This window comes from Halictus rubicundus, chromosome 9, assembly GCF_050948215.1.
Source record: "Halictus rubicundus isolate RS-2024b chromosome 9, iyHalRubi1_principal, whole genome shotgun sequence".
NCBI classification, from domain to species: Eukaryota; Metazoa; Arthropoda; class Insecta; order Hymenoptera; family Halictidae; genus Halictus; species Halictus rubicundus.
In genome coordinates this window covers 1,579,101-1,592,871 of record NC_135157.1, presented here as the reverse complement: position 1 = coordinate 1,592,871, position 13,771 = coordinate 1,579,101, and positions in this window count along the sequence as shown.

The window sequence follows — 13,771 nt, the reverse complement described above, 5'->3', positions numbered from 1 at the left end:
CCATCCGGTCAGAAAACGGTAACTAGAGATGTGGCTAATAGGACCACCTTCCCGACGTCCGGAGTAGCTTCAGCGAAATGCGAGGTAACGTTATCGCAGGTGTTCTGAGGGCTCGACGGGCGCACTTCGCTGGTAGTCGCCGCTGTCGTCGGCGATGATCGCGAAGGGCCATTCGCCTGTTGTTTACCAGTGTTCGCGCGAGAAGGGAGATACCTGTTAGGTCGCGCTGGTGCCCTAATTTTTCCCTGAGGCTCCGTTCGGTGGAGTAGCGTGTGGTGTTTCGCGCGACATTCGCTACAGACATTCGGGCTCGAGCAGATCGATACGGTGTGGTCTGAACTGAGGCAATTTATACACACGCGCTGATCTTTTAGAAAGTCGAAGCGTAGGAGCGGGGACAGTCTACGAAACGCTTTGCATTCTCGGATGGAGTGCAATTCTGAACACAGTAAACTGTTACGTCCCAGATGGGGCTGTTTATAGTTTTCCGGGGATAAGGCGCAGTTTAGAACCTACCTGCGTTCACCGGCTTTGGTTCGGGAGATTGAGGGCTGGTCAAATAAATTGTACCTTAAATTTTATATAAAAAACGGCAAAGGTTTGGTTTATTTTGAGTTTAGTTCTGAATCAGATTATACAAGGATGAATTCTCATAGCGCATAAGCTAGAGCACTTATAAACAGTTCGCTTAATAGTATGTTTAAATTACCGAGTCGTTGGTAGGCGCTCGCAGGTCGTGGTTGTGGGGTTGAAAGGGGCGCTCGCTGGTTGTGGCCGCTGGTCGCTGGGGGCACACGCGGACACTTCACGCAACGGGGTTTCGAAATTTGGCGAAACTATCTTACTGCCGGCACGACGCGTGTGTGGTACAAAGGTCTGTTAACGGAACTGAGTAGTAGCACTGATTTTGAACTGAATGAACACGAATTGAAGAGCTGGTTTCCTTTTTATAGTGTGGGCGGTCCTTTGTTTTCTTGAAGTGCTGATTTAGGCGTGTCTGCTTCCCGATCTTCCCGATGTTTCTTGCTTCGTCAGCTGCGTGTTGCCAAGATGAAGTCGTCGCTTTTCTTATGGTTCGGCGTAATTTGATACTTTCCTCTTTTGCGTCTAATCTGTAATCTGGTTTTCATCTGCGTGTCTTGCAGGAAGATAAGTCGGAGTATTTTTAACCGCGTCGGGTTGTCACGTATATTTCGATCTTATTATGTTTTCCCGTGTGATAATACTAATGGTCCTTGTTTAGGCGTTTATCGGCGAACCGCCGGACGTGACACACGGCGGGGGCGAGCGACCCGACTCCTCGATTACGTGAGCGGTGGATCTCGGGCGCGTCAGACTCGCTTGCTGCACGACCGGCGCGGCTTTCGGCTTCGACTGTTGTTTCGCTTCTAACGCCGCGGCTTGCTTCAGCAAGAATTTTTCTAGGGTGTCATAACTCGGATAAGTTCTTGTGTCGCCGATGTGGTCGCTCCACTTTTGGTTCAGCTCGCTGTCGAATGTACTCGTGATTATGTAGACGAGAAAATCTTGATCGGAGGGATGCCCGAGTTTTCGGAGAGCTTCTAATGTGTTCCGATAATGAACGGTAAACTGCTTTAATGAATCAAGCTGATCGTGCTTGATTGACTTTACTGCACACAATTTATGCAGTAAAGCTTGAACAACTATTCGTTCATTATCGTAGGTTTCGCGAAGACGGTTCCACGCAATGTCGAAATTCGCATCGATTACGTCGAGGTTAACCACGGCGGCGAGAGCTTCGTCCTTTAATACGCTGAGTAGGTACTCGAGGCGCGACACGTCGGTTAGTCGACTGTAGTTCAGAATCGCGGACCTGAATCTGGATTCGAACGATTTCCAGTTGCCCCGATCCCCGTCAAACGTGGGAAGCTCCACCCTCGGAAGTTTTATTGGAACCGCTCCACTTACTGGTGGTGAGGGATGCACAACGGAGGAACTTGCCGCGGGAGGCGTCATCGGGATGGTCAAGCGCCCGATGTGCTCCTTGTAGTAGTCCCATCCTTCCTCGTGTATGTCATCCATTCGGTCCATCTGGTTAGATGCGAAGTACGGGACTTCCTCCTTCTTCCTGTCGGCCTTCCTGGCAGCTTGCAGGAACGCATTCAGCTGCTTAATCTCATGCCAGGTATCCTCGAACAGTTTGAACCTGTCTTCCAGATACCGAAGGGTGTAGTTGGCCTCTCCTTTCTTCTTTGTGTTGATGAACACCTTCTTGAGAGAGACGCAGGTTTGCAATTGCCTTTCCAACGCGGTTTCGAAAGATTCCGTTACGTTAAGATCCAACGCAACGGTTGGTGTCGATAAGAGGTCACCTCGCAGTCAGAGTCTCCCTGTCTTGTTGACATCGGTGTTCGAATTTTACCGGTTCTCCAAAGTAGAAACCGAAGTCCACTTTCGCACTTTTCCACTGAACTACCGAATTAATCCGGCTCGAAGGACCAAATTGTTTACCCCGATCCTTGATGCTTCGTTGGGAATCTGGTAGGAAGGGGTGGATCAGCTCGGTGGTGGAGAAAGTTTGAATGGGTGAAAATAAAACACTGGTTTACTTGGGGAAGCCCGGTTTCTACGACGTTCAAGAATTATTTTAATTTCCACTTACTCGGGTACAAGAACTGGAATTGACACTTCGTTTCGTCGGAATGTCTCGCGGTGATCGTTTCGGAAGCACGATTCGCTATTCTAGTTTTTGAAAATCAATCCGGATCGTTAGGAGAGTCACGACAGACAGCCTCGGCTCGGAGTCCTCGCGGAATACGTGGGTATCCCCACCATCCTCTCCTACTTAGGAGCTCGTTATAACTCTTTCAAATTGAACGCAAACGGTGACGGCAATAACGTACGTACAATCGCGTCAAACACAAATGGTCTGAATGAGAGACTGAACCAGACACTGGTAAACAAGATCAGATGTAGAATAAATGAAAAAGATAGAAAGTTAGCTTGGGCAACAATAGCTCATGAATGTGCAGAAAAATACAACGAAACAGAACATACAGTTACAGGATTCGCTCCGAAATATTTATTAGAAGGCACAGACATAACAGTGTTACCAAACGAACTAAAACAAGAAAAAACAGAAGATGATTGGATTCAAGATAGAAAAACTTCATTGAGAAACACAATAAAATCACATGAATATAATAAAAAACTCTTTGATAAAAATCGAAAATATTATAATTTCAAGGTAGGAGATATAGTTTACGTAGAAAACGGAAACAAACTAAACAGGAAAAAATTAGATGAACTAATGATCGGACCATACGTAATTATGGAAAAAATATCGAGTTCAATATACAGGGTGAGTCACCAAACGTTAGCACCTCAAATATCTTTGTTGTTTCTAAAGATACGTAAAATATGGTAAGGACAAAGTTGAATGGTACAATGGGACTGACACGATGCAAAAAAATTTTGTTTTTATGTCATTTTTTTGGAGTTATCAAGGTCACCTTGACTTTTTTAAATGGAACCACCCTTTTTTAAACACCTACAATGATATTCCCTTTCATTAGGAATTCAATGACTATAATTAGTCCAAGGTCATTCAAGGTCAAGGACAGAAAAAACGTATAAAATTTCACCAGTATTTCCGCATGTCATCAGTGCAATTCCCAGTTCTATTGGGGAAAATAGAACACGCGATAAAAAAGAAAAATACGACATTTCGGGAAGCTGTAACAGCAACAGAAAAATTAGCAGTTTGCTTAAGGTATGTATGTTAGCGACAGTTTGTTTTTGAGAGAAATCGAAGGCAGATAGCCCGACGCTAGTCCGCTTTCGGTTAATTTATGGTAGGGTCGAGGGTTCGCGTAACCTCTCGAAGCCGTAGTTCCTGTCGACGGACAAACCCCAGATGATGTCTGGCAACTCGAAGTTGTTCAGGTACTCGATGGAGCGCATTCGTTGACATATGTATGTTTCGAAAGTTAGGAATCTTTAAGTATGGCAGACGACCCGACGTCGTACTGCTATCTTAAAGAACAAAGATAGTCCTTATGAAGGATCTGGCCACGGAGTGGGGGAAGGCAGGGTGCCTTCTGGTAAGAGGACTGTGTTAGACCGCTCAGCACTTACCCCAGAACCTCGGAAAAGGGCAGTTCATAAGAATTTTCTAACATGTAAATATAATTTTCTTTATGATTATTCACAACTAGACGAATCGGCGTCTTGCATAATTTCAATTCGCAATCAATAACAGTGATTGATTTATTAAATGCATTGTTGTGCAGGTATTTAGGGACAGGCGACAGCTTTCGAACGATCGCGTTCAGCTATCGATTGGGTGAATCGACGGTTCGAGGCATCGTGAAGGACGTCTGTCGGAGCATCGTCGAAGAAATGATGTCGGAATGGATGCCGATACCGACGAAGGAACAGTGGGAGAAGATAGCGGACGAATTTTGGCAAAATTGGAATTTTCCCAATTGCTTAGGTGCCATAGATGGAAAACACGTAACCATCAAAGCACCAGCAAACAGTTTTCCATCGTCCTATTAGCCGTTGTAGACGCCAACTACAAATTTATAGCGGTCGATATAGGCGCGTATGGAAAGGACAGCGACGGAGGAATTTTTGCAAATTCAAAATTAGGCAGAGCCATGGCTGCCTCGAAGATCAATATTCCTCATGAGAGACCTCTCCCTGGCTCCGATATAAATATGCCGTTCGTTATGGTGGCGGACGAAGCATTTCCGTTAAAAAATTATCTATTACGGCCGTTCTCAGGTTCGACCATGGGTAATAGAACCGAAAGAATCTTTAACTATCGTCTGTCCCGGGCCAGGAGAATTGTGGAGAACGCTTTTGGGATATTGTTCGATCCCTCGCAGACATAAGTACTGTGAATCCTCGCATTTCCGGCCGTAACGCAAGCGAGGATGTTACAGCTGCACGGAGCATGCTGTTTCGCCCTCAAAACACATGCGTAACGAAAGCCGTTTTCCGATTTTTGTCCGTCCTTCGACTAATCACGAAGAATGCTAATTCGCGGGTTGCCGCACGCGAGGCACTCGAGGGTTCGAGCTGATGGCATTGGAAAAGTGGCCATAAGTCAATCCGTGCGGCCCTCACTACGTGTACCGTCCGCGAGGTACTTGAGGGTCCCGGATTCGGACACAGCGGGCCTTGTGGCCAACTACAAGCGGCGGCCAAGGGGTCGCAAATCCTCTGCCGCACTTGCCGTACGAACCATTATGCCGCAGCGAGGCATACTCGGGTTTGTTCGGTTTCGAATTTCCATGTCTCTGGGTTTCGTCCGTTGACGAAACAAGGTGGGGACTTCCTCCTCCACCGGTGAGGGCTGTTTCAGAAGATCCTCCGCCCTCAAGTCAAATCAACGAATGGGGATGATTCTTCCCCCGAAAACGGGCCCATGGCCAAAAAATCGCGTCACCACCGAGGTGACGAGCAAGCGGGCCTCGGAGCAGAGCACCAGAATCAGCAAAATCGGCATCCGAACCACAAAAAGAATTCGAGTCTAACAATCGCGCTATACTGTATCCACCGCTACTATTCACTGAATCCCACAAATTAGTCACCCAAAGTTAGTTCGACCGGTAACAAGGCATTTGTTAAGTTTGCAATAAACTTTATTTAAACAAACGCGCGCACCAATTTTTTCGTGAAAACGAACACGCCCTTCTTTCCAGATACTATCGCAAAAATTCCGCATCTACGACAGGCGACTCAATGTCGACCCGGAATTCGCAAGCCTAATCGTGCTTACGACATGCGTTTTATATAATTACCTGAGATCCACAGCGTCTTCCAATATAGGATATGATAATATGGAAGAAACATGTGCAAATCAGAGTGGTCACAGTTTAAACTCTCTTCAACGACAGGGAGGAAACTCCTCGAACTCGGCGTTCAACGTACGAGAGACATTTGCGAAATATTTCGTCTCAGCTCCTGGAGCTATTGAATGGCAGGACGATGTATAATTGTAAATAATAATGTTTGTATGTTTGTATATGTTTGTAATATGTTTGTTATGTTTGTTTTTAATTTTAAGTATTTTGCCATTGTTGTACAATTTAATGTATCTTTATGTATCATATAGTTTGTGCGAGGAGAAGAAGAAGGAGGAGAGAGCGAAGTGGGAAAGGGAGCTAGAGGGGGTGAAGACGGAGAAACAGGTATGGCAGGTGGTGAGCAGGGAGAGAAAGAGGAGAGCGTTGATAGAAGAAGGGATAAAGATGAGGGAATGGGATGAGTATTTCAGGGGGCTACTGGGTGGGGTGGAGTGGAGGGTAAGGGGGAGAGGAGAGATAAGTAGAAGGCGAGATAGAGAAAGGGATTTAGAATATTGGGAGGTAGAGAGGGTGGTAAAGGGACTGAAGGAGAAGAAAGCGGCGGGGGGGGGGGATAGGGAATGAGGTGTGGAAATTTGGAGGGAGTGAGGTGGGAAAGTGGCTGTGGAGGGTGTGCAATAGGGTATGGAGGGGTGAGGGCTGGGTTGAAGAGTGGTCGGAAGGGATAGTGATACCTGTTTGGGATTGACGGAATGTGTCGGCAGCGTGGTCGCGCCGACGCGGATCGCCGCCTCGCGATTGGTGGGATCGCGGAGAGCAACGAGATCGAGGATCGATTGCCGGCTCGCGTCGTAATTGGAGCGCGCCGACTAGTCGGATTAATATCGATTATCGACGTCTCGCCGGCACCGATCTATCACCAGTTCGTCTCTAACGTTCTTGGCAGCAGCTAGCAATCCGATCTCTACCGCTTCTATTTATCTTACTCGTTTGAACGCCGCGCGTCTTGTGACCGGTTCCTCGAGTAATCGCTATCTCCGGATCCCTGCAGTACGACGGGATAAATATCTTTTCTCCGACTCTAATTACGTATTGTTGAGTGTTTATTATATCAGTTATATACATAGTCTGTACAAAGCGTCTGTGACAGTCGACGATCCCTGACGGGAAATAAAGTTATTGTTTTCGTTGAGTGCGGCTCCGAGTTAATCTCCCTTCGCTCCAAAACAATACCTATAGCGAAGAAAAGGGTCAGCAGAAAGGTGGAAGAGCACAGGGGGGTTACGCTGTTGCAAACAGCGTGTAAGGTTGCAACGAGACGCATGTGTCTCGTTGCGAGTCGATTTGTACCTTAGCCCGCACCAATCACTGGTGCGGGCCAGCCGCGCGCCAATCACTGGTGCGGGCCAGCCGCGCGCCAATCCGCGAATCCAGCCCGGGCGCGGACCAATCGGCGTGTGCCGAAGATTCGCGAACGAGCACACGAGGTCCGCGTTCGGGCTATAAAGATCGCGACAGAACCATCCGAAACCGGAGTTGGTCTGGAGCAGCTCTCGGGCGAACACCCGAGCCCAGATCCTCTCGCAACCGCGCTGGATCGTGCTAGCCTCGGTATACTACCGGAGACGAGCGACCTCGCCGGTTTCGGGCCGTAGGCATTAGGTTTACGTCTGTGCCTACGTGCTCGAGCCGCGGTTGTGCGGGGACGACGGGCGGGGCGTTCCGCGGGTTCCGTACCCCTCCTCTCCGCGCCCCGCGTGCCCAGCCGACGGAGGAAACCACGTCAGTTCACTACAGCTCGCTGGGCCGCGGCCGTGACAACACCTCGAGAGTCGGGAGAGTTCGGGACCGCGCCGAGAGCGCCCGAACCGGACACCACACCAGCGAGCACGACTCGCCCCGCGTTTCACGCGTACCGCGCCGCGTACCGTATCGAGGAAAACTCCGGTTCCTCGCCGTGACACTCCGGACCACCGCGAACCGTACCGAGACCGGAAACCGTACCAGCGCCCCGCGAATAATTTAGGTTAAGTTTACTACGTTCGTTCGATCCGCGTCCGGGGATACCGATGCCCCGCGTACTAATTAGGCTAAGTTCGCGTCGTTGTAATCTCGTTCAATTTAGATATCCATACCGGGCGTCCACGCTCACAATTCTGTTTTATTTTGTTGTTCTCATATAACCAGGCCGGTGGAGAGGCAGGTTGCCATCGCAAGCCCGTCGCCGGACCGTCCGGGAACCCAGGCGACCGGAATGCATAATTAAAATATCTTTTCGTTTCTTCACTAATACACAATTAAAATATCTTTTCGTTTCTTTCACTAATATATAAATAAAATATCTTTTCGTTTCTTTCACTATAAATTAGCGTTTAACCGCGAGCCATATGCGGCAATTCTGGCGGAGAGATTGAGGGAGGAAGTGGAGGGGAAGGGACTGTTGCCGGCGAGCCAGACGGGGTTTAGGAAGGAGGTGGGGTGCATGGATAATATATATGTTCTGAATGACCTGGTGAACAGGCAGGTGAAAAGGAAGAAAAGAAGGATGGTGATATTCTTCGTAGATTTGAAGGCGGCATTCGACTCGGTGGATAGGGAAATTCTGTTGAATGCACTAAGGGAAAGGGGAATACGGGAAGGGCTGGTGGTGAGGTGCGAGGAGGTGTTGAAGGAGACGAGGTGTAAGGTTAGGGTTGGAGGGGAGGAGGGGGAAAGTTTTTGGACGGCAAGGGGGTTGAGGCAGGGGTGTCCGTTAAGTTCGATGCTGTTTACGTTGCTGCTGGCGGACATGGATGAGGTGTTGGAAAAGGGGGGGTAGGGGGAGTAAAATTAGGGGGAAAGAAAATTTACACACTAGCCTACGTGGATGACGTGGCTGTGGTGGCGGAGGACGAAGAGGGGGTGAGGGGTATGATGAGAGGGTTGGAGAAATATCTGGATGAGAGGAAGCTGCAATTGAACGCGGAGAAGTCGAAGATGATGAGGTGCAGAAGGGGGGGGGGGTGCAGATGGAAAAAGATGACTTGGAGGTGGAAGAGCAAGGTGTTGGAGGAGGTGGCAGAGTTCAGGTACCTGGGCTATTTGATTATGAGGGACGGGGGCCAGAGGAGGCAGGTGGAGGATAGAATTAGGAAGGGGGCAGCGGTAATGGAGCAGGTATGGCGGATTGGGAAGAGGAGGTTTGGTAACGACTGGGGAAGGAGGGTCTGGTTGTTTGATAAGTTGGTGTGGTCGGTAATTAGTTACGGGGTGGAGATTTGAGGGTGGAGGGAATGGGAATGACTGAAGAGACTGCAAGAGAGGTTTCTGAGGTGGATGCTAGGGGTAGAGAGGTGCACCCCGGGGTACCTGGTAAGAGAGGAGTTACAGAGGGAGTTGCTGAGAGGGAGGGCGGGGCTAAGGGTGTGGGGCTAGGAGAAGAAGCTGAGGGAGGGTAAAGGAGGAGAGCTAGCTAGGAGGTGTTGGGAGCAGGTGAGAGGCAGGGGCAGAAGGGGAGGGGAGGCGGCTGGGTGGGAGATGGAGAGGAGGCGTTTTTGGAAAGAGAGGGGTTGGTCGGTGGAGGAGGCGGAGGTGATGATGCAGGAGAGGATAGAGGAAGTGAGTGGAGAGTTGGTGAAGAGGGAAAGGAGGAAGCAGCAGGAGGAGAGATGGCAAAGGATAAGGAGAGCAAGATACAACGAGTGGAATGGGAGGGTTAAGGGGGAGGGGTTACCGGGATACCTGAGGAAAGGGTGGGGGGAAAGCAGATGGCAGAGGGTAGCCAGGTACAGACTAGAAAATGAGATGAGGGGTGGAAAATAGTGGTTGGGGGGAGGAGAGAAAGTGTAGGGTCTGCGGGTGGGAGAAGGAGACGTGGGAGCACGTGTGGGAGGGTTGTATGAGAGGAGATGAGGGAAGGAGTTGGCAGGGGATGGTGGGGGAAGTGCTGGGAGATGAAGGTGAGGGGGAGGAATGGATGAGGAGGGTGGATGCGTGGAGAGAAAGGGCGTGTGGGTGAGTGGCCCGGGGAGTGAATGGAAAAGGAGTGAATGGTAAAGGAATGGAGTGATAGTTGAGAGAGCAACCGGAAGAGGAGGTCCACAGGGGGTGGTGGAGGGGGTTCGCTTCCTTCTGCGAGCGGGTTATGCTGCGGAAGGAGGCTGCGGAACGGGATCGGGAGCGTAATCACGATCCCGGCCGAAGGGGGGGAGGCGGTGCAGGGTACGCCCCGGGGGCGTACCCCCGTTGCGACGCCTCTGACGCGAGCGGGGACGCCCTTGATGATCTCGAGGCGGGGGATCGGATATCCCCTTACACTCGGTCACCAACGGCGTCCCCGGAGGCCGCCGGGCATCTCGGGCGGGGGCTCGGATGCTCATCGGGCGGCCTAACAGGGGGGGAAGGCGCCACGTCGTCCGTTGCGTGGTGCCTTCGGATAGAGTAGGTACGGGAGGGGGCCGCGTCACCCCCCCCCGGGTGGTATGCTAAGGCGGGGGCACACCGGATTGACATGCGCGCGCAGAGCACGGGTGCCCCCAGGAGTCTAGGGACGGACGGGGAGGAGTTAGTGGGTATACTCGGCGTTGCACCAACCAGCCGAGGAGTCCCACATAACCCGGACCACCCCCCCCCCGGGGGGTTCGGGTATCCGTAACGAGATTACCTCCTCGGAAAAAAAAAAAAAAGGTCCACAGGGGGGTAGGGGTGACAAGGGATGGGAGGAGGGGGGGAGAATGTATGAGGAGTGAATGTGTGAGGCACAGGGCGTTGTGGGATCTCTCTCTATTTCTCTCTCTCTCTCTCTCTCTCTCTCTCTCTCTCTCTCTCTCTCTCTCTCTCTCTCTCTCTCTCTCTCTCTCTCTCTCTCTCTCTCTCTCTCTCTCTCTCTCTCTCTCTCTCTCTCTCTCTCTCTCTCTCTCTCTCTCTCTCTCTCTCTCTCTCTCTCTCTCTCTCTCTCTCTCTCTCTCTCTCTCTCTCTCTCTCTCTCTCTCTCTCTCTCTCTCTCTCTCTCTCTCTCTCTCTCTCTCTCTCTCTCTCTCTCTCTCTCTCTCTCTCTCTCTCTCTCTCTCTCTCTCTCTCTCTCTCTCTCTCTCTCTCTCTCTCTCTCTCTCTCTCTCTCTCTCTCTCTCTCTCTCTCTCTCTCTCTCTCTCTCTCTCTCTCTCTCTGGCGGTAGAATGTAAGGTAAATGTAAGTTAAGCGGTAAGATAAGTTAGGTTAAGGTTGAGTAAGTGTAGGTTTAAGGCGTAGGTAGGATTAGTAGGTTAAGTTAGGGTAAGGTAGGTTAAGGTTATGCTTAAGTTTAGAGTAAGAGTAAGAGAAGGGTGGAGGAGTTTTATAAAGGATTGTAAACCCCGAGGGCAAACAATAAATGATATATATATATTGTTACGAGTATCGATATGTTTCGATATCGACACATTGCGCCGAATGGTCTTCGTTGCCGCGTCGTCTTAGTGACGACGATACAACGGAGACATGACTGAGTCGGTTGACGAACGTCACTGAGGGAAGTCGCAAAGCTAAGTACTCCTCCTCTATCTAATAAAGGTCTCTTTGGTATTTCACTCGTTTTATTCTTTAAAGATGCTCCGAACCCGTTACACTGGTGTCAGAAGTGGGATTTCTCTGGCGGCGAGTTGTGAGGGAACCGGCAACGTCCGGAGCCGACAGATTTTGAATTCGGAGGCTTGCATGGAGAAGCGGTTTGCTGCCTTGGAACGGCAGGTCGAACGACTGGCAGGGCGCTCTCAGGAGAGATTGGCGGAATATCAGGCCAGATTCGATCAATTTATAAATTCTTTCGAGACTTTTACTTCTCACTTTTCTGGTGAGCGTGTTTCAAATAATGGAAATAGTGATGTTCGCGTGGATGACAGTGTAGGGGATTATGGGACCGGTAATGTTTATAGTATGTCCTCTGTCCCCTATCGCGCTAAACCTGCGAAATTCAATGGGTCGTGTTCGTGGACACAGTACTTCACACAATTTGAGAGTTTGGCTAAGGTCAATAATTGGAACGAACGAATAAAAGTAATAGCTTTGTTGGATTCGCTCGAAGGGGAAGCTCTCTCGGTACTGACATGCTTGGAAGAATCGAAACGGACTGATTTCCACGCGTTAGTTGCTGGTCTGAATCCTCGTTACGGCACTGAACACTTGGCCCAGTTAAATCGTTACAAATTTCATAATTATAAACAAGGGGCACGAGAGTCTCTTCAAGCTATGGCAGAACAGATCTGCTTCCTTTCTCGCTCGGTCTTCGCAGATTTGTCTCTCGATTGTCAAGATAAACAGGCGCGAGAAAAATTTGTCGAAGCAATAAGAGATAATAATTTGAGGAAGGACGTCACCCTCGCTTCGATTAATGCCACTTCGTTGGGGGCGGTGCTGGATGTAGCGTTGAGAACAGAAGCTGTGTATCATTCCATTTATGATAGAAATCGATTTGAAACTGTTAGTTCGAGTAATCGTCGTGTTGAGCCTTTTACTAAGGCACAGTCTGGCTTTCAGTCTCGGCGCCAGGAATTTCGGAATGGCCACAATAATGGTCCTCAGAACTACATTGTGGATCGCAAAAATAACGGGTTCGTTTGTTGGAACTGCGGAAAGCCAGGACATCTATCTTATAATTGTTCCGATGCTAACTTAGTTTCAAATTCTGGAAGTCAACGGTTTCAAAATTTGCAGAGCAAAAAATTTGAAGAGGATAGAGTTCCTTTTTCGGGAAACGAAAGGGGGTCTGCGTAAAGGGGATTGCGGAGACACCGATTATCGCACATAAAGGAAATCCCCGTTCTTGGTAAATTCTAACGGTATCTGCGTAGAAGGTTTTTTTTAACGAGGTTGCACAGAAGTTTTTGATAGATACCGGGTCGGCGGTTTCGCTTGTGAGAGGTACGTCACAGAGTGACACGAAAGGATCTGACATGAACTTGATGTCAGTTACGGGGGAATCTGTCCGAGTTTTCAGCGTCAAAGAAGCCCAAATCAGGATCGGAAAATTTAATACTAAACATGTATTCTATGTTGTTGATATTTCGGACGATTGTATTTTAGGCCTGGATTTCTTGACGAAACATAATTGTTCGTTAGATTTGAAGCAGAATTGTTTTTCTTTTGATGGAGGAGAGAACGTTGATTTTGTGGGCTGTAGTTTTAGAAGACCGAAAGAAACAAGTATAGCCGTAATCGATTCTGCGATTGCTAATGAATCCGTAGTTCCTTCATTGAGTACGTTGAGCAACGAATGTAGCGCTGTCAGAGAGGACAGAGGGATGAATGAGAAGGCGGAAGGGGCCAAGGTCAATGTCGTGGAAGTAAGGGACGATTATGTTGAGTTTTCGCAACCTGACGGATCAACTTCAGCCGGTAGAGGAGAACAGTCCGATTTGCCTGGATATTTAAAATCGATATTTGAGGACAATTCAGTGAATTTGAATGAGAAAAATAGGCAGAAGTTTAGAGAATTTTTGATTTGTTTCCAACATGTGTTCGCCAAAGATAGAACTCAGATAGGCAGCTGTAAGGTCGTTAAACACAGAATTGACACTGGAGAACATCCTCCGATTAAGCAGGCCCCTCGCAGGGTTCCTGTTAACTGGAAGGATGAAGTTCGTCAATTGATTGCGGAAATGGAGAGCCAAGGAGTTATTGAAATGTCTTATAGTGCTTGGACTTCTCCAGTAGTGCTTGTTAAAAAAAAAGATGGGTCGACGAGATTTTGTGTGGATTATCGTCAACTCAATAATATCACAAAGAAGGATTCTTATCCATTACCTCGTATTGACGACACCCTGGATTCTGTCGCGGGGTCGTCTTGGTTTACAACTTTAGATTTGCAAAGCGGTTATGGGCAGATAGAGGTTGAAGAGAGGGACCGTGAGAAAACATCTTTCTCAGTCGGCGAGGGTTTATGGCAATTTAAGGTCATGCCGTTTGGTTTATGCAATGCTCCGGCTACATTTGAGAGACTGATGGATAGTATTTTGGTAGGGTTGACTTGGAAGAAATGCCT